Source organism: Piliocolobus tephrosceles, chromosome 5 (assembly GCF_002776525.5).
Source record: "Piliocolobus tephrosceles isolate RC106 chromosome 5, ASM277652v3, whole genome shotgun sequence".
In the NCBI taxonomy this organism is placed as follows: domain Eukaryota; kingdom Metazoa; phylum Chordata; class Mammalia; order Primates; family Cercopithecidae; genus Piliocolobus; species Piliocolobus tephrosceles.
Window position 1 is genome coordinate 4,499,491 of NC_045438.1, and position 24,090 is coordinate 4,523,580.

General features: G+C 40.9%; 1 protein-coding gene across 2 annotated transcripts in view; it reads right to left on the reverse strand.

Annotated features, from left to right (window-relative positions):
* The window catches only part of SLC35F1 (solute carrier family 35 member F1), a 404,897-nt gene that overhangs the window by 371,507 nt on the left and 9,300 nt on the right, over nt 1-24,090 (reverse strand). Inside the window, exon 1 of one of the 2 annotated variants that reach the window (XM_023219010.3) lies at nt 20,985-21,049. The exons of the other annotated variant lie outside the window; for it this stretch is intronic. The gene's annotated coding sequence lies outside the window, so the exon portion shown is untranslated. Of the gene's footprint in view, nt 1-20,984; nt 21,050-24,090 lie in introns of those variants that run through there. 2 annotated transcript variants of the gene reach the window in all.

Genomic DNA, 24,090 nt, shown 5'->3' on the forward strand with positions numbered 1-24,090 from the left:
TAGCCAGGATGGTCTCGATCTCCTGACCTCGTGATCCGCCCGTCTCGGCCTCCCAAAGTGCTGGGATTACAGGCTTGAGCCACCGCGCCCGGCCACGTTTAAATTCTTAAAACCAAATGTAAACAGCATAGCCAACATGGGGACACTAAGTCTTAAAATAACAAAAAAGGAGATAAACCATGACCAGGGATCAAATTTGACATGCAACCTTCAGGTAACAGTGAGCACCATATAAATATAAATGCAAGTTGCCATTTTGTATTTTGAAGAGAAGTTTTCAGATGCGTGAAATAATCTAAAAAACCACATCTTTGGGCCGGGCATGGTAGCTCATACCTGTAATCCTAACATTTTGAGAGGCCCAGGTGGGTGGATCACTTGAGCCCAGGAGTTCAAGGCCAGCCTGGGCAACATGGCAAAACCCCATCTCTACAAAAAATACTAAAATTATATGGGCATGACGGCATGTGCTTGTAGTCCTAGCTACTCGTGTGGCTGAGGTGGGAGGTTCGCCTGAGCCCGGGAGGTTGAGACTGCAGGGACCTGTGATTATGCCACTGTACTCCAGCCTGGGTGATAGAGTAAGACCCTGTCACACACATACACACACACACACACACACACACACACACACACACACAAAAGGAAAGGGAAAAAAAAGCACATCTTTTTCCATTCATTTATCTGTTGCGGAACACAAGTTGATTCCATGTCTTGGTTACTGTGAATAATCTTGTAATGAACATGGGGGTACAGATATCTCTTTGAGATCCTGATTTATTTTTATTTGGATATACAACCAGATGTGGGATAGATGGATCACATGATAGTTATATTTTTCTATGTCAGTTATGCTTCAATAACGCTGAATAAATAGATAAATAAATGAATAAATAAGCAGGAACAAACGCAGCAAGTACAGACATTCCTAGTATAGATTAAATGTCCCAGATGACCCTCAGTGATGAAAGAAAATGCCATCCTCCATCAGCACTTCAACAGAAAGTACCTACTGCTATCCCCCAACAGTGAATAGAAGACTCATGCTTTTTTTGTTTTTGATCCCTCTAGGTATTAAACAAACAGATATATAAGGAATCAAAAGCAATGAGCACAGAAAGAGTTATTGACCCTTCTGTATTTCTCTCCCTCTAAGATACTCATTTTGAAATGAAAAATGGTTTCCTTGCACAGTGCCTCCATGTATTTGGTTATATTGCCATGGCTAATTGACAGCAGGGTATCTCTGATCAGCAAGGTAAAGGCTGCCTTAAAAGAGCACCCACCGTGTGCTCCTGGACTGGCATGAAGACAACCGAGGTCATGCACATTCATTTGCCCATTCGATCTTTCATGCTGTGCTAGGCCATGGGGCTACAGGACCTGAGGAAAATTGTGTGAGGTCCCTCCACCACTCTGCCCCCACCAGGCAACAAGGATGCAATGACCTGTCCCCACTCTACTTGCTTGGTCCTACCTCTCCGGGCTAATTTAAAAGGAGAACTCTCCTAATTTAACAAAAGAAAGTAATGTGGGGAAAAAAAGCATAACCTTTCACTTATTTAAAAAACCATCTTCTCCTTATTTTTCTCTTCCATCAACTCCACGGTAAGGTGTCCTTGTTGTATTTCTGGGTTTATTCCCTTTAGGTTCTTTCTAATTGGTACTTTTCAGGAAACTATTAGGACAAAAGTATTACTCGGATTCCAACTCACTGAAATTCTTTAGTAACCTTCAGTGTCAGAAAATTTCAAAGATGAATTGAGGATTATGGAAGATCAAGATCCAGAATGACCACAGAATCTTAGCATATCTTAACTTGCTGTTTAAACATAAAAATATCAGAGGAAGAGCAAGAACCTGAGGAAAATAAATAAATGCAAAAATCATATGCAGTCCTTGGCTCAGGTGAAGTCAGACTCAGATCTGTCTGGGAAATAGAGCTAAGTGCTGCTTTTTCTCAAAATGACACATTTGCATCTACTGATTTTCATTAGGGCTGAAAGGCCTTGGTGGGGTAGTGGAAACACTGCTCCGATTCTGCTCAGAATTCAAGTATAGCTTGGGTAACACCATGAGATCCTGTCTCTACTAAATAATACCATTAAATTTTAAAAATTAGCCAAGTGTGGTGACGCATGCCTGTAGTCCAGCTACTTGGGAGGAAGAAGCAGGAAGATCATTTGAGTTCAGGATTTTGAGCCATGATCACGCCACTGCGTGCCAGCCTGGGTGACACAGCAGGAGGCTGTCCCTGAACCAAACAAACAAGAATTCAAGCACATACAGGCATATCTGGTAGAACTGTGGAAGTAAAAGGAATAGACACTGCATTCAGGGAGGCCAGAGGAGACTACCTATAAAACAAAATCATTTTTAGGAGCAGAAGTTGTCTAACACAGCAAGCCAGGGGCCTGAGGGGAGAGGAGGGGGACAGCATTCAGTAAGCTGGCACTTAAATCTATTCAGACAAAGCTACCTTGTGATGTGCATACGTTTCAGGCAGGCAAAGAACTAAGTATGACCTGGCAAAGCCATCCCACTCAACTCTTTCATAGTTTGGACCCAAGAACCCTTGTTCTGGGACCTTCATAGCTGAGAATTACCAAAAAGGAAGAAAACATCTTCCTTCCCACTTCCCAAGAGTTGGCCAAGCTGTCAGAAGCAGGCTGAAGCTTCTCAAGAGCCTTAGTGACTCAGCAGGAAGCTGCCCCTCCTGCTGGCAAAATGGCAATCAGGGGCGTAGGTGGGCTGGGGGCAGTGAGCCCTGCATGGAATGCATGAGGAGGCAGCACAGGGGGTTCCTGACTGGCTTGTGAGGTGTGTGAGGCAACTCCTGAAAGTCTGCCAGCAGAGATAAGCTTCTGTTGGAACAAATCAAGGTTTCGAATCGTCAGATTCAGTTATTAATGTCAACATGATTCAGTATGGTAGTATTAACCAAAATCATAAGAGTGACTTTTTTTGGTCCTATGAAACTTATCCAGTTTAATTTTAGTGATATTTACTTACATGTCACATTTCTCAGATGACTTAGACTGACAGATCAGTAACTAGTACTTAGCAGAGATAAAAACACTTGGGATTTCAATGAATCATCTCCTCTATATTACCCTAGACCCCCCAAAAATAGTAAAGAGGCAGAGAAGTCAAGAAACACTTAAGTTTATTTTTAAGACCTGTTGTCCAAGGCCTGATTTCAGCAGACTTGTATTTAGTTTTGATGTCATTTTATGCCATAGATGATTGAACTAGTCTCTAAACATGGTGCCATGACCCACAGAGAGAAATTATGCCTCTGACGTATGGTGTGTGGTGACATAAGGGGAAGGAGGTACACATTGGAAGACAGTATGACCTAACTCCTCTTCTAATCAGATCTTTAGGACTGGAGGGTGAAGGCAAGTAGAGGGTGTAACATGGAGGCCATGCCTGGCCTAAAATTCACAGAGAATTATCCTAAATTTGAGTTCATTTTGAGTTTGAACAGCTCAAAATGGAGAAGTTAGACATTGGGGCCTTGTGTTTTTGCCCAGTGTACTCATAATCTCTGAGGATAAAAGCAGCAGTATTTTTCCAACATAAATCCAATCATTATAATTCTTCTATGTTTTGTTTTTACATCATAGATGTTGAGATACTGGGAGAATTTTTTAGCTCTTCTGAGCTAAAGGCCTGCTGGGTACAGTATCTCTTGATTTATTATCTGTTTATTCAAATAAAAAACCCTGGGGAGAAAAGAACTCTTTTCCTTAAATAAGTGTTTGATTGCTATGCCTTAATTTGGGCAGGAGTTTTTTAGCAGTTGATAATGACAGTAAACTGATCATTAATTTGTTTTGAAAGATGAAATTTTAAATAGTTATTCATTCTCATATGAAGAAGAACCCAGTAATAGAAGGCTGCAGCATATGCTTCAATGTTTACCACATAGTCCCTGCAATGTGCATCTAACTCCTTGTAGTGCACTGCCTTCCTTCCTGATTCCTACGTGTATGAGCACACAAGCAGAAAGCTAATAATCAGCATTATGGAATGAATGCCAATCTTCCATAAGAGTGTGGCAGACTGAAGAATCTGGAGTCAGAGAGTTATTAGGTCAGACCCCAACTCTACTACTTATTTGGAACCCACAGGTAAATTAAAGTCAGTGAAAATGCTTCTTCATTCTCAAAATGAGGATGACAATCACTACCTCATGGGACCTCTGTGAGAATTTAGTGAGATAATGAACTGTAAAGTGTCTGGCACCCATTGTTATGATGCCAACATGTTAGAGTGCAGAAGGTGCTCACATAAAAGGTAATTAATACAAAGCATTTTTCAACGATTATGAAGCAGATAAACTCATATAGTAAAACAGTAACAATAATAAATTGGAACTACTCATTTATTCTTATAGATGTCTACATAAGCCATCAATAAAGGATTCCACGCAAATCCTGCCTTGATATCCAGATTTGAGACATCTTTGTCTGAACATTTTTAAAATACAAAGTTCTTTTTTAAAAGAACTGTATTTTTTTCTAATTAAAATAGCAGGGAATTAGATCCAAATGTCAGACTAAGCCTTTATGCCTATCTACTCCCACCTCGATTTCCTAAAAATATCAAAAATCTGTTTTTAAAAAGAATAAATTCACAACAGTGCTAGATAACAAGAATGGGTGGAATTGATGAACAGAAATTTTATGGATTTCGAGACTGACAAGAATTCAGTCTTTGATGGGGAAAACCACAATCCAGATCACATGGAGGAGAACTCAGTTGCAAAGATGAGAGCAACTCTGAGACACTCAAAATTCAGGGATGACAGACAAGGCAGCAGGAAGAAGTACTAGGAAAGTGGGCCAGTAATTGGCTGGGGAACAGTTCAGCGCATCCCACCCTCCCCCCTTCTCTAATCCTACCACTAACTACCTAAACCACCAACAGCAATAGCAGAAGCATCCACCCCTGGACCTACACAGCATGTGAGGATAGCAGACTTTAGAGGGACTTGGACTGTCAATGTTCAAAAGAAACAAAGTCCCTACCTGCGGAAGAGGAGCATTTAAACACTACACTTGGCAACACATCCCAGCTCTCCCCCTCCATCAGAGAAGGCGGATCCTAGTAAGCAGAAATGTTATTTAAAGGTGAGTAAGCAAGGAATCTCAAATACAGCAATGACCACATACAGGAATCATCAAATAGTTCAAGAAAACCAGTCCCATAAGAGAGGGCACCAAATTCAAGCAAGAGAACCACAAACATCTTTTTGTTCAAACTTGTTTGAACAAAGAGAAGGTGACTTTCAAAGAAGTACAGTTGATCCTCATTGTTTGTGGACTCCATAATTGTGAAGTTGCTTACTTGCTAAAACTTATTTATAACCCCATTTCAATACTTTTGCCACTTTCGTGATCATTCACAGACATACATCTCCAGTGGCAAAAAATTTGAGTCACACAACGTGCACATTCCTAGCTGAGGTCAAACAAAGCAACACTCTGCTTTCTTGTTTTAGCTCTATACTATAAGCAAGTGTCCTTTTTGCGGTCTATTTTAGTACCATGTTTCACATTTTTGTGCATTTTGTTGGTGATTTCACTGTTTAAATGCTCACCCTCCCCTCCAGCAAGTACAGTGCTGAAGTGCTGGTCTTGGTTCCTAGGTGCCAAAAGGCTGTGATATGCTTTAAGGAGAAAATACATATATTAGATAAGCTTCCTTCAGGCATGAGTTATAGTGCTGTTGACTGTGGCTCAATGTTTATGAATCAACAATATATATTAAATAAGCTGTCTTCAACAGAAACACATTTTTAAAAGGTTATGTATTGATCAGTTGATGAAAATGTTGTCATCAGTAGCTCACAGGAGCCTAACCCTGTATTTCCCCTAGGAGTAACGATTCTATATTCACGAATTCAGTATTTGCTTACTCACTAATTTGTAGCAACTTTATAGAGCATAACTTCAGTGAATAATAAAAATCAACTGTATAATTAATATAATGTGGATTTAAAAAGCCATTGTATCCAAGATTAGACTGTATGAGAGTAGAAATCCGTCCAGTGGAAAAGAGTGGTAGGTTTTCTTGGTGTAGAATTTGTGCATAAGTTATTTCAGATGGTTACATGAGTAGTTTATTTTATTTATTTATTTATTTATTGAGATGGAGTTTTGCTCTTGTTGCCCAGGCTGGAGTGCAATGGTGTGATCTTAGCTCACTGCAACCTCTGCCTCCCAGGTTCAAACGATTCTCCTGCCTCAGCAATCAGAGTAGCTGGGATTACAGGCATGCACCACCATGTCCAGCTAATTATGTATTTTCAGTAGAGACGGGGTTTCACCATGTTGGCCAGGCTGGTCTTGAACTCCCGACTTCAGGTGATCCACCTGCCTTGGCCTCCTAAAGTTCTGGGATTACAGGCAAGAGCCTCCATGCCTGGCCAAGTGAGTAGTTTTCACACCATAGGGCTCTATCAGGTTAAACACTGAACTCTGTATCTTACCGTTGAGTGAAACATTAAAAATGTTCGTATCTTGACATCTGTTTTGTACAACAATGTCAGAAAACAGTTTATTTATATGAAACCATTAAATATAATGGTTTGTTTTATTCAGATGTTTGATATTTATATCTTAAACAAATATAATCCTAAAATAATAAATTATGAATGTCATAACTGAGAATTAAATTCTAGCCAAAGCAACTTTGCTTTTATTGAGACCAGAATTCATTTTACAAGTTCCTTTTAAAAATATGTTGTGCAAAGTGAGGTAAACCTATATATGAATTATTGAGGCTTTTTGTGACTATTAAGTATATCTAAAAATATATCCTTAATAATTATCATTCTCTTATAATGTATCTCCCCAATACTGTCCTAGAATATATTTTTAATATGAGTCCCTGCATTTGTTCTAGCTAAAAACACCTTCACCCTATTAACCTGTTTCCATTAGCTTTTCTGTAAGAAATCCTTTCAATCAAGAATGGCTCATGTCTGCCACACTAAACTGCACCATACTTCTGAGTGCCACAGACTGTCTTTAAAAGAATTGAAAGCTACGGGTCTGATTTACAAGGAGCAGTTAAAAAGTTCAATCCTATCGTAGATACCCAACAACAACTGCTCAGTACAGTTTAAATTCCGGAGATCACCCTTCAGCGGCTCATTCCCTTTGCAGCTCTTTTTCTGTAGTTCATGAATTTCCCTCCACAATGCCTTACTCTGTCAGAGCTAACTCCTGATCAACAGCCAACTTTCCAAATGATTTCCACTTTTGTTATTTCTATTGAATGGAAATCAGTGGTCTACTGACTCCACCTTAATTTGAAACAAAACATAGGTCAGGACAAGCAGAAGCACATCCACCAAAGCAGTGAGCACTGAGCTCTACATTCTCACGCGGGGTCCTAGAAAGTGCACTAGCAGTTTAGAATCTGAATGAAGAATATTCATAAAGTCATGGAGCCCACCACACCCAAGCGTATTTCGCAATTTGTTATCACAAGAGCCCTCTCTGTCTGCTACAATGGCTGCCTGACTGCTGCTCAGCTTCTGGCACTCACCAGTGGGAAGAGAGAGAGCTGGGCAATCAGAGCACAAAAGCAGCTTTCTCTATCCTGCTTTCCATGAAGGCGAAAGAGAGGAAAACATCCTCTTTTTTTCTAAAATTTCTCATAAACCAAGGTGCCCAGAGGGCAGTTCTAACCAGTGTTCTGAATAATTTACACGGATTTATATCCTCCACTATTCTTTTTGGGAGGTGATTAATTACTATGGCAACCACTACGTCACAAGAAATCCATGCTTACTCAGAAATATTGTGAGTGTGGTATACCCTCTTAAAAAAATGCTTAAAAGAAAATGGGAGTCCCCTAAGTATGTTGTTTTAAAGACAAATTGCTACTCTAAAACAATACAGTTTGAAGAGCTTCGTAGAGTTTACTTTTGTCAGGAGGCAGCAAACAGGAGGGAGAGGAGTTTAAATATAGAATATGGTATGTACTGATAAATTATTAAAGATATAAATATATAAGGCTCATAACTCCAGACATGTCCAAGAGACACTACCAGAGTGAAAAGTACAAGAAAGGAATCAATTCACTAGAAATAAATGTTTGTATCCTCATCTGTAACATACCTCAATATACATCATATTTATTTCATGAGCATCAGAAGTCTTTGTACCGATTTATGCTTCTAGTTATAAAGCATAAAAAGCAGAAGTCAAACAAGTTGTGAGCTTACCCTTACAGTTTTCCTAAAATCAACATAAGAGACTTGTTTTGTTATCACCAGTTTTCTGAGCAGCAATATCCGAGAAGTCCATCAGGGAGATCTGGGATGGTGCAGGACAGGAGACAGGCCTTGGGAAAACTGCTGGCTCACGGGCCCTGGAATCCCACTCAAATATGTGTGCATGTCTCTTGGGTCAAAGGAGCTTTCTAAAGATCGCATTTGCCAGTCACCTCCAAAGGAAAATGGGAATCAACTTCAGGTTCCTCCAAGTTCTGGAAGTCCCACATGGTGTTTTCATTTCCTGAAAACTTCCTATTATCCTTGAAAAGATGTAGTGCAGACAATGCTAATTATACTACAAAGTACATTTCTAGAAATGAAGGATTTTAACGTCTTGGTCATCCAGAAGAAAAGCCTCTATACTTGAGATTTGGTTTATCTAACTTTTTTCATCTTGGATTTGGGTAGAGAAAGTTAATTTATCTGAGATGAGATGACAGATGCTTTAAAAGGTCTTCTTTTTTGCCATCTATGTCGGTATAGTATGATGGTTAAGAGAACAGACACTAAAGCCAAACTGTCTGAATTCAACTCTCAGCTCTACTACTTGATCTGTTACCTTAAACTTCATGTGCCTTGGTTTCCTACTCCTTGAAATACAGATAATGGTCAAAAAAATTGAAATGTATTTCTTAGTCTGTTCCTGCTGCTATAACAAAACACTACATTCTGAGTATGTATAAGTAGTAGAAATGTATTCCTCACAGTTCTGGAAGCTGGGAAATCCACATTCAAGGTGCCAGCAGATTTCCCGTCCGGTGAGCGCTGCTCTCTGCTTCCAAGATGGTGCATTTTGCCGCATCCTCACATAGTGGGAGGGCAAAAAAGATGAACACTGTGTCCTCACATGGCAGAAGATACACAAGGACCAAGCAGCTCTCTGGAACCTCTTTTTATAAAGGCATCAATGCCATTGATGAGGGCAGAACTCTCATGGCCCAATCACCTTGCAAAGACCCCACTCTTTTTTTTTTTTTTTTTTTTTGAGGCGGAGTCTCGCTCTGTCGCCCGGACTGGAGTGCAGTGGCCGGATCTCGGCTCACTGCAAGCTCCGCCTCCCGGGTTTACGCCATTCTCCTGCCTCAGCCTCCGGAGTAGCTGGGACTACAGGCGCCGCCACCTCGCCTGGCTAGTTTTTGTATTTTTAGTAGAGACGGGGTTTCACCGTGTTAGCCAGGATGGTCTCGATCTCCTGGCCTCGTGATCTGCCCATCTGGGCCTCCCAAAGTACTGGGATTACGGGCTTGAGCCACCGCGCCCGGCCGACCCCACTCTTAATCATCACCTTGGGATTTAAGTTCCAACATAAATTTTGGAGGGATACAAACATTCAAACCACAGCAATGTATTAGGCAACTATAGCGAAAAACAATAAAGGCATTTTCTCACCCTGATCTGGAGGTGACTTTATCCACAGATTTTCAAAAACCACTAGCAATAATTAAGCAGCAACTGGCTGCAGTAGTTCCTTCAGGAGTCTGTAGTACATGCAGCAAGTCTAAAGACCTCTCTGCAGGCGCTTCTGGTACTCCCCACGTCTCCAGAAATCCAGAGTGGATTCCAGAGAAGCCTTGACACACTCCACCCTACCTTCACCTACTCACACAATTCAGTAGATCTACCTGCAAAGTTAAAAAACAAAAAACAAAAACAAAAACAAAACCCTGTGAGTGATTTGAATGCAGTTGGAATGTAAAGACTGTCAAATGATGTGTCAGGAAGTGACTGAATTATAAGAGAATGAACGTGACAAGGTTAAATTCACTAGTCAACCACGAGCTTAGAGAGAAATGGGCCACATCACAGCGAAAATAATTCAGTCAACTTGAAGAAAAAATGTCTTTGGGGATTATCAAGATGAACCAGCTGCAGGTTTATCACGCCTGAGATCAGGATCCTTGCAGAACAACCTGTACACTAGATTGTTTTGTATTTGTTTTTGTAACTGCTTTATTGACATATACATTATTCTTTTAATAGAAAGGAGCAACTGGTTTTTTAAAAGGTATTTATTTTTGCAACGCAAGCACGAAGAGACCTAAGTTCTTATATATGATAGAGGCACAATTATAAGCATAACAAACCCATTCAAACAGGGCCACGTTCAAATAGGGCGTGATAACCTCCTAGCACCAAAAACAATGAACAACACCGATAATGGTAACAGCTAATATCTACTGAAAACTAACCACAGGCCAGGTGCTTACAATATATTCTCATAGCATCTCTGCAGGGTAGATGCTACTATCTCCATTCGACAGATAAGGGTATAGAGGCTAAAAGGGTAAAAGGTAAAGGACTCACATTCAGCTGACCTGACCCAGAACCAACACCCTTAATCCTGTTCTGTGCCTGTTCCTTCAGAAAATTACACAGGAGAACTCCTGAGTGCTGCATACAATGGATTATTTTACTCCACAATGATCAGATTCATTCACTTGCTCAGAAGCACTTACTAAGTGCCCACTGCAACAGAAATCTGCACCAGGAACTGCAGTGAGTTACTAAGAGAAATAAGATTGGGCCCTGCCCGCCAGGAGCCACAGTCAACAAGGAAGATAAGACTGGAATACAAACAGTCATATTTCAAAGCAGTCTGTGATCAGCAGTTAGGAAGGATGAAGTGATAACGAGCATTAGGTCACACTATTACCTCCGTAAGACTGCTTTTGCTGTTTAGACACCTCCTGGGAAGCTAATTTAGCATTAAGGCTTAGAAAAGAGGCCTATCTAGGTCCTGTACTTTGAATCAGAGAAAAAAAAAATTTAGTACATATTTAAATTCTAGATAGTTTAGGGCTTTCCTTTCAAGAAGCTCAAGGCACTAAAAACAGGGCTCCCACAAAATGAATTCAGCTATAATGCTGTGGAAGAGGAAAGCCCATTTCTACTCCACTTGTTGAATCAAAAGATATGAGTCCTGCCTTCCTCTTAGAGGGAACCTGTCTGCAGAATAATGCTAAGAGGAAACAGAGCCAAGAGATGGAGCAAAATGTAGACTCCAGACAACATCCTTTTAGCCCCTGGATCCACTTAACTTGGACTTCCTAAGGACATAAGACAATAAACTGCATGCTTGCTTATCCTAGCTTACGTCAACTTTCTGTCAAAGGGACAAAACAAAATGGTACCAACAAATATCTGCTCTATAGAACGCTATGTAAGAGCATGGGCTCAGATCCAAATAGGTTCAAGCCCTAACAACGCCCTTGGTGTCTATGTGACTTTGGGCAATTTAGCAGACGTCTCTGGCTCAGTATCTTCATCTTTAAAATGGAGATGGTTTTAAAGGATTAAGCAGGATAATAAATGTAAAAACTTAGCAAAGTGGCTGATACACAGTAATTCCAGGACATCTGAGAGTAACTTCACTATTACCATTAATTGTCATTATCACTGTGATGATTAGTTTTATGTGTTAGCTTGGCTAAGCTATGGTTCCCAGCTGTTTGATCAAATATTAGTTTAGATGTTTGCTATGAAGGTATTTTATAGATGTCATTAACTTTTAGAATCAGTTAGCTTTAAGTAAAGCAGATAACCCTTGATAATATGGGTGGGTCTCATCCAATCAGTTGAAGGTCTTAAGAGCAAAAATTGAGGTTTCCAGAGGAGAAATTCAGCCTCAAGACTGTAACGTAGAAACCCAGCCTGAGTTTCTAGCCTGCTGGCTTGCCCTACAAATTTGAGACTTGCCATCCTCCACAGTTACAAAAACTAGTTCCTTAAAGTAAATCAATCTCTCTCTCTTTCTCTCTCTCTCTTTCCCTCTCTCTCTCCCCCCTGTATTATATACACACACATATATACACACACATATATACACACACATATATACATATAAATACATACACACATATACAAATGTGAATATATTATACTTACATATAAATATAGCAGATAGATAGATAGATCCTATTGACACAATTATTACCAAATGCCAGGGATTTGGTCTAGGTCCTGCTGCTCACCACAGAAAAAGTCAGTCACTGAGACAATGAGTATTGCCAGGGAAGAAGCTTTTATTCCGGTGCTGCAGCTGAAGAGATGGGAGACCAGCCTCAAATCCATCTCCCTGACAAACTAAAATTAGGGGTTTATATAGCGGGGAAGAAATGTAACCACGTGTGGGAAAACAGGAATTAGAGAGGGGCAAGAAAGAGGAGTTGGTCAAAAGGAAGCCAGTGGTCAGAAAGGCAATCATGATGGGAGAGGGGTCTTGCATCTCATTGTCCGGATGTGGTGATCTCGTAAGTTTCAATTCTTTCATACTATCTGGGAGGCCTGATGATTGGTTTCCTGAGAAAGGAATTCAGATAAGACAAATGTGGTTTCTCACGTTTTTAAGACAGGGAGGGTCAATTTCTATGTTTATTCAATAGAAACTATAAACATCAATTCTACGGGACAACTGGGCCAGTTTCACAGTCACTATGACTACCTAGCTGTTCTCCAACCCTTCGTAGTACTGGTGAGACATGATCCATAACTGCAGACCATGTACAGCTCATTGAAGCAAGCTGTTAGCATACTTGATTGACTTGTGCAACTGCTCTCCAAAAAGCAAAAAATGTCCATACTGTCTTCATCAAAGACCTAAGTCTGGCATATCACAGTGGACCGTATGAACATAGAGCAAACTAGTATCTATGGCTTGTATGTGTTATCAACTTCTGGCATACATCTAATTTATGCTTAGAAATTTATCATGGAAAATAACTATTTTGGAGGCCTGGTTCTCATCTCAGAATTATGTATCAAACTGTTTCCCGAAGGATCAATTTTTTTTTTCAAGGAATTAAGTTACTTGGTTTTCACCAATTGATCTGGAGGGGATTTGTTTGTTTTTAAGCAATGCATAAAGAAAACTAATTGGCCCTTCCCTAAGTAAATAGGTATTGATGTGTAAAATTATAAGCCAAGACTCTGGGTACAGAAATTGATTCAGACTGAGGAAGCTAAAAGCAATACATTATCTCCAGTGATGCAGAGAGATTTCCTCCACATTCAGCAAGAAGCAGTGTCTACCCGCCATCTCTTTCCTATAGAACTGTGAATGGCAGTTCTATATTCATTCTCATTTATTTCCCATTTTCCATGGGGCCAGGTTCTGAGCTAAGCACTTCATTTTTTTTCTTGATTCACTTTCCCACAATTCCCTTTTCTACTCAGAAAACACTCACAAAGCAGTATGTTTCTGGAATGGAAGTGATGAAAGTTACATATTTTGGATGAAATGGGAGTAGAAGGAAACCTTGCCAAATGCCTTTTAAAAGCTGCAACACCTGCTGACTAAAATTAGCTGCTTACACAGCTCCAGGAAAGAATCTGTTCTTTTCTTTCAAACTCTGGCTTGAGAAATCTATCTCCATGAATCAGTTCATCAGCTATTGATTAGCTTCTCTAATTAGCTCCTCTAATGGCTGCAATAGAAAATACAAGGCTGCTTTGTAGGCAACAAATGGAGGGAACCCAACCCCGCATGTGTCTATGCCCCGGCAGAAATTTTAATCCCAGAACTCAAAACTTGGTGGAAGAACATCCATCCCATCACCTGTCATTCATCCATTCAACAAATGTTTGTTGACTACAACATCTATCATATGGCAGGCACTGTTCTAAGTGATTAGAAAAACAAACAGAAGTCCCTGCCCTAAAAGATGTACACCTACTTTCATCAGCTTCCAGGTGTGTCTCTGCAAAATGTTCTCACTGCAAAGGCACAGGTCTTTTGAATCCTCTGCTCCCAGCATCTCCCAGGGATAAGACTCCTTCTCTCCCTGCCCTGTGAGGTCAACACACCTTCCCTCCTCTTCCTCATAGCCAAAAACAAGCACACCTTCTATTTAGCAGTTTTGTCTTGATTTTTACTTCTGCTTCTTCCAGGATCAAAGATTATTAGAAATGTGATGCCTACATAATAACTACAAGTCCCACTCCAAAGAATAAAAGGATAACACCATAGTTACACTTCGCAATTTTCATGTGAACCTCAACTCTCAGACCATGAAGGAGCTCAGAAAGATTCTCTTCATCTGCCTTCATTCTTGTGTTTCTTCCTCACACATGCATTATGCTAAATATTAATCATTATAATGACTAATATGTTTCAGGCATGGTGCCAAGAACTATAAATATACCATCTTTAATCCTCTTTAGTATAATTATGAGGTAGGTATTCTTACTGTAATTTCACAGATGATGGAACTAAAGCTCAGTGAGTTTAGATAACTTGTCTGAGGTCACGAGGTTGGTACACCAAATGAAATCAAACACTGACAAGCATCAAACTCGATTCACCTTTCTTTTATGCAGTAATTACCAAAAACCCATGGTTTCAAAAAGGGTAGTTAGAATGTAACTTTAGAGTACCTCATAACTCTCCATTTCTCCTCTGCAACTGTCTCCTACCTGGGTTCCCCTACTCAAATTCATTGTTTATACTGCAGGCAGCAAGATCTTATGAACACATCAGTCATGTTACTCTTCTGCTTAGTGTCTCCAATGCTGCTTAGTGCTCTTAAGACAAAATACACAACTTAAACTTCCAAAGCTCTGTGTGATCTGGCCCCTACCTACTCCTACAGCCTCTGACATCTTTTCCTCTCATATATGGCTGCAGCCATCTGAACCTGTTTAATTTCCCAGAATTCATCACATATTCACCCACTCACAGGCTTCTGATGTATTGTTTCCTCTGCCTAAAACACTATTCTCTATAATCCCCACCCCATCACATATGTGCACATCACACGTGCACACACACACACACACACACACTCCTCTTTTAATTCTGGCTATGTCCTCCTCTTTTCCTAGTTGTCAGCATAGCTGTCTATATCAGTCCATTCTCATGCTGCTATGAAGAAATACTCAAGACTGGGTAATTTACAAAGAAAAGAGGTTTAATTGACAAGCAGTTCCCAAGGCTGAGGAGGTCTCAGGAAACTTATAATTATGGTAGAAAGCATCTCTTCACAGGGCAGCAGGAGAGAGAATGAGTGCAAGCAGAGGAAATGCTAGATGCTTATAAAACCATTATATCTCATGAGACTCACTCATTATCATGAGAACAGCATGGCAGAAACCACCCTCATGATTCAATTACCTCCAGCTGGTTCCACTCTTGACATGTGGGGATTATAGGGATTACAATTCAAGGTGAGATTTGGGTGGGGACACAGAGCCAAACCATATCACTGTCATATGCTTAGATGCCTTCCCCACCTCCTTTTATTGAGTGCTCCCACGGTTTTCTATTATACTGTGTGAGATCTTTCATATACCCAATGCCAGCACCAGCCTGGGCAAAGCAGGCTCAGACTAAATGCTTATCAAATAAATAAATGGATGACAACATGGAGTGGAGGCTTTTCACCCAGTACTTCAAGCTCCTCAATATATTTGTCTAATCCAGACCTGATTTGGATTATCAAAGGTGCCACAGACTGTATGGATATACAGACCAGTATGGATGACATCTACCATACAGCCCATTCTCTCTACCCTCAGCGGAACCACATCTTGGGCAAACCACCCTGCACATCACACACTCGAGCAAACCTGCCTCTGCTCTTCCTTGACAGATGTGTCCAGACCGAAAGAAATGAAAAGGCCCTGAATGGTATTCAAAGATCATCAGTCTCAGGTCAGAGTAAAAGAGGTGTATATTAGTTAGGGATGCTTTCAGCTGCAAGCTAAACCCCAACTAAACCTGGTTTGAAGAGAATATTAATTGTCCCACATAGTGACACTCCAGTCAAGCTTCAAGCATGTAGCACTGCAATCAGTTGCTAAATAACATCTCCAAGGACCTAGCTAGTTTCCTTCTGTCCACTCTGTTGTCCTTAGCATTAGTAACATCCTACTGCTGGTTTCCTTCATGGTCATAAAGTGGCTACTGTTAGCAGCTGGTAGCAGAATGGCTTTATCAAATTCAGCAAGAGAAAGAGACAGCTCCTCCCCCATCTAAATGCAAGTCCTTTATCTTCAATCTGGTTGTACCAACCTGGGACCTTTGCCCACCCCAAGACCAACAACAATCTCCAGGCCCTGGACTCCAGACAAATGCCATAAACTAATTGGCTTAGATTAAATATATGAGGTAAAATGGATATACTAGATGAAAAAAACCAATCCAAGACTCTGGGGAACAAAATCTCAAATGTCAACGACAGAAGGGAGAGAACACACTTATTTCCATGTGACACAATTATGTTTTTCTCTTTCTGAGGTGGCTTCTGAAGATATCACATGTAAATACTCTACATTCTTTTTGAATGTGTGGTTGAATTTCTTCTTGCTGACGCTAGCTTCTCTTCAAGTTAATCATCTTCTTCTGCAGACATGCTTATGTTGAGTCAGCATTTAACATTTAGAGGCTTATTGCTTACAGCAGCTATAGAAACTGCTTCACCTACCCCTGCACAGAGGCAATACAAATGATATCAAAAATGTAAGCCAAATAACTTCATTATTCTTTTTTATGTAGGCAGATCCTTGATAATATTATAAAGCAAGTTTCTATCACTTCACACTGGATAAAACACCCTGCTTTAGTGAAGCAACATATACTAGAGAGAGGAAAAGAAAGCTTGTCACAGTAAACAACCTTCTGGCATTGCCCTGCTCCTCAAGGTGTTACATTTGTGTTTTCTGGAGCAGGAATTTAAAAGCCAACTATGTTAACTGACACTTTAAATATATATATACACATATGTATATATACACATATATGGAATAGAATGGAATTGACATACATATATACACATACATATATGTGTGCGTATATACATATATACACATATATACATATACATATGTATATATACACATACACATTACATATACATACTATACACACATATGTATGTGTATATATGTACACATGTGTATGTTATGTGTATGTGTATATACATGTATATGTATGTATGTACACATATGTATTTGTATATATGTATGTCAATTTCCATTCTAGTCCATATATGTGTATGTATACATATATGTGTGCATGTATGTATGTGTATATATGTATGTCAATTTCCATTCTATTCCTATATGTATATATATACATATATGTGTGTGTGTGTATGTGTGTGTGTGTGTGTGTGTATACACATATGTATGTCAAATTCCATTCTATTCCAGTACAGAAAACCTGTCAAGTTAAACCGAGCCCGCTTTTGCAAGGTTATCCCAATATACTGAGGTATCTAGTAATTCCTTCTTTGGAGCTTAGCTTTAGCACACAAGACGTTTAACTTCTAAACTCTCTGCATGGGCTGTCTGCCTCTAGGCCACAAGCACACACAGAATGAGTGCTGAAATGGCTGGGTTGTAATTTCATTCTGAGGTGCCAGCACATTAAGAAGAAAGGCTATACATATGCTTTAGAAATAAACTTCATCTGATTTGTCAGAAGGACTTTAGGCTGTATTGTCAGTATAATCACGGATTTTAAGAGTTAGCAGGGATTTAGAAACCATGTATTTCAGATAACTTGTCAAAATTTGCATAGCTCTTGCACAGATATATTCTCAAACATTTATTGATCAGTGTGCCTCTGAAAATCTGGTGAAATGATGTTTGATTCCATTGATGGAGGGTCCTGAACATATTTCAAAGAGAGCAAAGATGATCTCGAAGCTCTCCATGCTTAGGTGTTCCTCTTCGCTAGCTCAAAATTGTTTCCAACTCTCTAGTGATACAATCTGCTCCCCTGTAAAACTCCAACTTCATGGTCATAAAGTGGCTGCTGGTAACACAGAAAGATGCTTAGGGATGCTTTCAGCTGCAAGTTAAACAAATCCCAACTAAACTTGGCTCAAAGAGGATATTAATTATCCCACATAATGAAAGTCCAATGATATGGCAAGTTCTAAGCATGTAGCACTGCAGTCAGACCTGTCCTAATGTCCAATGTCCCATGTTCTAAAGATGCCTTCAAGTAATGCGTCCATCCTTCTCTGTGACTGATTTCAGCTCTTAAAGGGAAAGCAATCAAGTTGATTACTAAAATAATAACTGATTAACTAAATTAAAATATACTTAATGATGTAGCAAAATTGCACTTGTACTCCATGAATATATACAAATAAAAATACATGTATACTTGAGATCAGGGACCTAACCTTATACTTGTTTGCATCTGCTAACCACATTTAGGACTATGCTGTCCTTAAAGCAACATGCAAATGATATAAATCTAATTTTGTTTAATTTTCCCAGGGTGATGTATATAAAGAAGAAATTTAATGCAGGTTAATATCTAACTGGTAGAACTTGTTTAGGAACATATTTATGAATGACAATAAGACAATGTTGTTCTCCCTTCTCCTTGCTTACTTTGAGCTGGGACTACCTAACTACCATACAACTCTCTTAGCTGTTCTTCCCCAGCCTACCCTAAGCACACCACTAATTGACTAAAGAAGTGTTACCTCCTCCAACCACTCTTGGTAGTGGAATATACCAGGCAATGGAAATTTCTTTTAGAAAAAAAGTATTTTGTAGACTCTGGCCTTTACAGGCTTGCTCAAGAGCAACTAAAAAGGAAGAGAATCCTTGGATCTTAAATCCAATGAACAGCTTTCTAGCTGTGACAATAAAGATGACAATTTGGCAAAGAAATCTTTTGTTGTTGTTGTCTTAATTCACCAAGCCAAGGCCTAACCAATTGCAAGTCCAGTACACCAGTTTACTCTACCTACATTCCCATTTACATTTTTTCATAATCACTATTTTCTTTGACAATTGATATCCAAAATGAACAATCTCACACCCATTGCTACAAATGCATTAAAATGGTGTTTTTCTTCTGTCATTGTGGAAGGCATGTTTTCAGGTTGCAATTAACTTTGGGGCCAGGGAAGTAATAATTAGGGTCTCTTTGCATTGGACACAAATGAGTTCATTTATCAGCCTAAGAGTTGCAAATGATCAATTTTCTAAAACCAGTGCAAGCAAGCACCTCATTGCCTATACTTCTTTAGGCTTGAAAGCACCCAGCTTTCACTAAGGAAGGTCAGTCCAAAAGGCATGCATCCCATTAGGGGCAGGAAATAGATGGGAAGCAACAAGGAGAAATTTTTTATATAAAACAGAAGAATTTTGCCTGAAAGGCACTACATCCACCAAACTGTTAGAACAACTAAAAAAGAGTAAAATCTGAAATCCAAGCCACAGTACTTATTGTCACCTGGAACTGAAGTGTTATAACGAAGCCATATATGGCTGAGGAACATGAGGGGAAACCCCTTATGGGGTGACTGTTCTACAGGTGCATTAACACTTCCAAATATAGCTAGCTCATGGGTAATTCTACACTGAATGCTTCTATTTTTCTTAGGTGGTATCAATTCAGTGTGACTCTAAAACAGAAATGAAGCACTTTAAAAATGAATCATTCTTCTTGAACTAACTCTTGAGCTCTTCCTCCCAAAAAACATGGTAAAAAAAAGTTGGGGGCTATCATCAATTAAGTGGAAGACTATCCTCTACCTATCCATCTAAGTGTGTGTGTGTGTGTGTGTGTGTGTGTATGTGTCAAAGAGAAATAGAGCAAGGCACAAAAGGAGGTTCAGATAGACAAAGATTCATTACAAATAATATTTCATATACATTATTTGAGAAATAACATACACAACATATTATATACGTTATATTTAAATATTTATATATCCCCCACGAATATTCAGAAAGGAAATATAGGACACAAAAGGTCAAGATATCATGGATCGATGATCTTCATCTGTCTATTTTATCTGGGAACTTATATTTCCAGAGACAGTTATGACCCCAGACTTTATAATGCAATCTAGAGGCAGCATTTAAGGGTGGCCGGAGGGGCTCCGGTTACCCAGTCTTTTCGTTAGCAGATGGATCAGTACGAGTAAACATACTCTTTGTAAATCCTGCGCTGTGTTCTTGATACGCAAACACAACTTCAAGACAACCCCCTGACCAGCTGCCACTCAGTGGGTGCTCTTAACTCCTCCCGCCTAGCAATCTTGGAGCCATCTCTGAATGAAATAACCAGAACATGAATTTCATTCCAGCACTCACTGGGAGGTGGTTGTTTTTGTTTGGTTGGTTGTGACGTTTCAGACTTTCTCCGCAAGTAGTTAAAAACTGACTTGCACTAGTTCCAAGCACAGATTATCTCCTGTTGGATGGGCTTGAAGGCCGTTCGCCGAGCTTGGCAGTTGTAGAGGAAAAACGGTTAATTTCGCGAAGCTGCAAAGGTCCTTTCCAGCTCTGACTCCACACACCCCGCGAAACACTTGCCCCCGTCCCGTCCTCTGTCGTCTGAGCGCCCCTCCCCCGCCTCCTGGCGCCCTCTTTTCCAGTCACCACCCAGCCCCGAGGCTCACGCACGCCCTCCCTGTCCACCCACGTTCCGAGGGTCTGCGGGGCTATCTGTGGAGGGCAGGGCCCCTGTCTAAGAGCGCAGTGTTTCCCCGGCCTGCAGCAGGATCCAGATAGGGACAGAGACTCCAGCCAGCCCCAGGAACCCGGCATCACAAAGAGCTCCACTGAGCCCGCTGGCATCTGGGCTTCCCCTCATTAGCACATTAAAGCGGCTCTGTCCCTTCCCTCTGAGCCGCTCTGTCCATCCCGCTGCCTGCCTCTGTGGAGCCTTTTAGGCCCACGCTCGTTTTGTAATCTCCCCAGTTCAAGAGGCACTAACCCTTTCCTGAAGCCTGTCAAACTCTCTTTCAGGAACCACAGGTACCGCGGAGCTCCTGGACTGAGAGGCACAATTAGACAGCAGAACATATGCCAGTGCTGAAATTGCCTTCCCAAGAGGAGGCTTGCTATATACTTTCCATAAACACATATATTTATACTTTTATCAAATATATATACATTGATACTTTCTATTATATATATTTACACTTTATATGCACATATATATAAACAAACACAAACACATTGAAGTAAACAGCCTAGTGCCCTAGTTCATAGATCGGTGGGTTTCACTTCAGACCCTGACTGACAAGGCTCATGACAAAAACGACAGGGGCAGAGTAGGTACTGTGCATCAAAGTCACTGCGAGCCCAGGAAGCCAGTCAGCATTTATCACAGGCCGGATGACAGCACAAAGCCGCGAAAACCCAGGCTCTGCTTTTCATTTTGTGACCAGGATAACAATTACATGGTGCTTGGCAGCTTTCCAAGCCCTCTCCCAGATGTTACTGCATGTAAAAATCCCAAACATCCAATGGGAAATGAAAAACCAGGATTATTCTAACCAGTTTACAAATGAGAGAATTGAAACCCCCAAAAGTTAAGTTGTTTTCCTGAAACAAAACATACGACACAGGCTAAGGGGACACTATCATTCCAGTGGCCAGGCACGAAACCGGGAAGCGGTTGCTAAGTCACATCTCATCACCAGGTGTGATGGCTCGTGGCTGTAATTCCAATACTCTGGGAGTCCAAGGTCGGAACATCACGTGAACCCAGTTCAAGACCAGCCTGGGGAACATAGCAAGACCAACATCTCTACCAAAACAAATTAAAAATTAGCCCAGCATGGTGGTGTACACCCGTAGTCTTACCTACTCGGGAGGCTGAGGTAGGAAGTTCACTTGAGCCTGGGAGTTTGAGGCTGCAGTGAGCTATGATCGCACCACTGCACTCCAGCCTGGGTGATGGTGTGAAACTTTGTCTCTTAAAAAAAAATATTTTAAAATTATCTTAATTCCCTCTTCTCTCTCTCTCTCTCTCATACCCCACTCCCCAATGCAATCAGGACCCAAATCCTACTGAGCCCCCTCAAATATGCACTGCCCCACTATCCTCACTTACATGATGATGGTTCTGGCTTCTTGGGCACAGATCTGAGTTCATCGTTTCCACGGCGGCAGATTCTAAACAGCAGTAGCTTCTTTCTGCCCATCACACTGAATCCCCATCACAAATGTCAAATTTACGCATAACACTTGTTTAGTATATTTCCTTTCTTACTCTTCAAAATGACTGTTTCCCACTTCTCTTTGTGCAACCATCCTACACACCTCCCCCACCAACTAGCATCTTCGTTCATTATTGATAGCTTTGCCTCAGAGTTCCCAGAGAAAGATAGGCCACCAGAGAGGAACTGCCTATTATTCCCACCACAAAATCATGGCATCTACCAAATTATCTTCATTTACGCCCCCCATTCTCAGCATCTCCTCTGTACTATGGACAGTGTCCTGGTCCTCTCAAAGACTAGCTCCTCCCCACCATGCTTTGAATTCTACCATCTGAGCCTCCTCAAGGTTTCCTCCTTCCTTCATCCCACTCCTTCCTGCGATTTTTCCCTCCCCACTGCATCATTCTCATCAGCACACGGACCTGTTGTATTAGCTCTTCCATTAAAAGACTTTCCCTACACTCTATTCCTTGTTAGGACAACATTTCTCAAAAGTCATATTCTGAACACCTCCACCTCACATTCCCTCCCAAACCATTCCATCCACGTTTCCATCTGCACCACTCCTCTGACCTTGTGGTTGTCACAGCCCCAGGGTTCCCTGTGTTGCCAAACCACTGGTCATTTCTCTGCCCTTTCTTCAATGACTCTCAGCACAGTGGACTGCTTATTGCCTCCTTCTGGAAATGCCTTCTTCTCTTGGCTTCTGGACACCGTACTCTCCTGGTTTCCTTCCTACTTCAGATCCTGCCTTCTCCAGTTCCTTTGCTGAGTCCTTCCTCTGTGTTTGACTCTGAGGGTTAGTGTGCCCTTCATATTGCTCTTGGTACCCCTCTTTCCCTCTATCTACATATGCATCCAGGACTTATGATCCCGAAATCCAAATTCCAAGCTCTGACTTCTCCCCAGAATTCCACACTCCAGCTTTCTTTTGACCTTTCCACTATACATCTCTAACTTTACTTGCCAAAATAAACTCTTTAATTCCTCCCAACAAACATGTTCCTCTCCCAGTCTTTCTCGCCTTAGAAAATGGCACCATCACTCACCCAACTGCTCAAACCCAAAAAACTGGAAATGTTTCTTTATTCCTCTCCCTCAGCTGCCCCATCAAATCACTCATCCAGTCCTGTGTACTCCACCTCCCAGTGCAAACCACTCCAGATTACAACCACTTGTCTCCACTTCTGTTGCTACAGGCCAGCCAGCTTCCAACATCTCTTTCATCCAGTAGCTATGTACTTCTCCCGCAATCCGTTCTCCAACAGCAGCCAGAGCGGTCTTTTCAAAACATTAGCCAGACAACTCCTCTGCTTTAACATCTTCCACTTGTTCCCTATCCCATTTAGAACTGACACCTGCCTCCCTCTCTGATCTCCTCACTTACGCTCTCCTGTTTCCTGCTTTCCAGCCTCCCTGTCTTTCACATCATTATGCAGGCTTGCTTCATCTTAGCATCTCTGCCTGGAATGACCTTCCCCCAGAACCTCCAATGGCCATTTCCTTTTGGCCATTCTAATCTTAGCTTCAGTGTCATCAGAAGAGAGAGAGAAGACTGACCAGCCAAATTAAAGTAGTCCCTCTTCCCTCTCTGTCACATCACCCCACTTTGATTCTCTGCGTATTATCTGCCACTGTTGGATACCTTTTTCATGTTTTTATTGCCTGCCTCTCTTGTAGAATGTAGTCTCCATGAGAGTGGAGGTTTTTTCTGTATTGTTTCCCAAAGTATCCCTAACAGCTAGATTGTGCCTCTCACCTGACTCGGTAATTCTTTGTTAAATGGCTGAGGGGCTCCTGGTCTGTGCTCCTCAGAGCTTGAGATGAAGCTGTATCAGTGGTCTGGCCACTCATGTTGGGACCCCAGGCAAC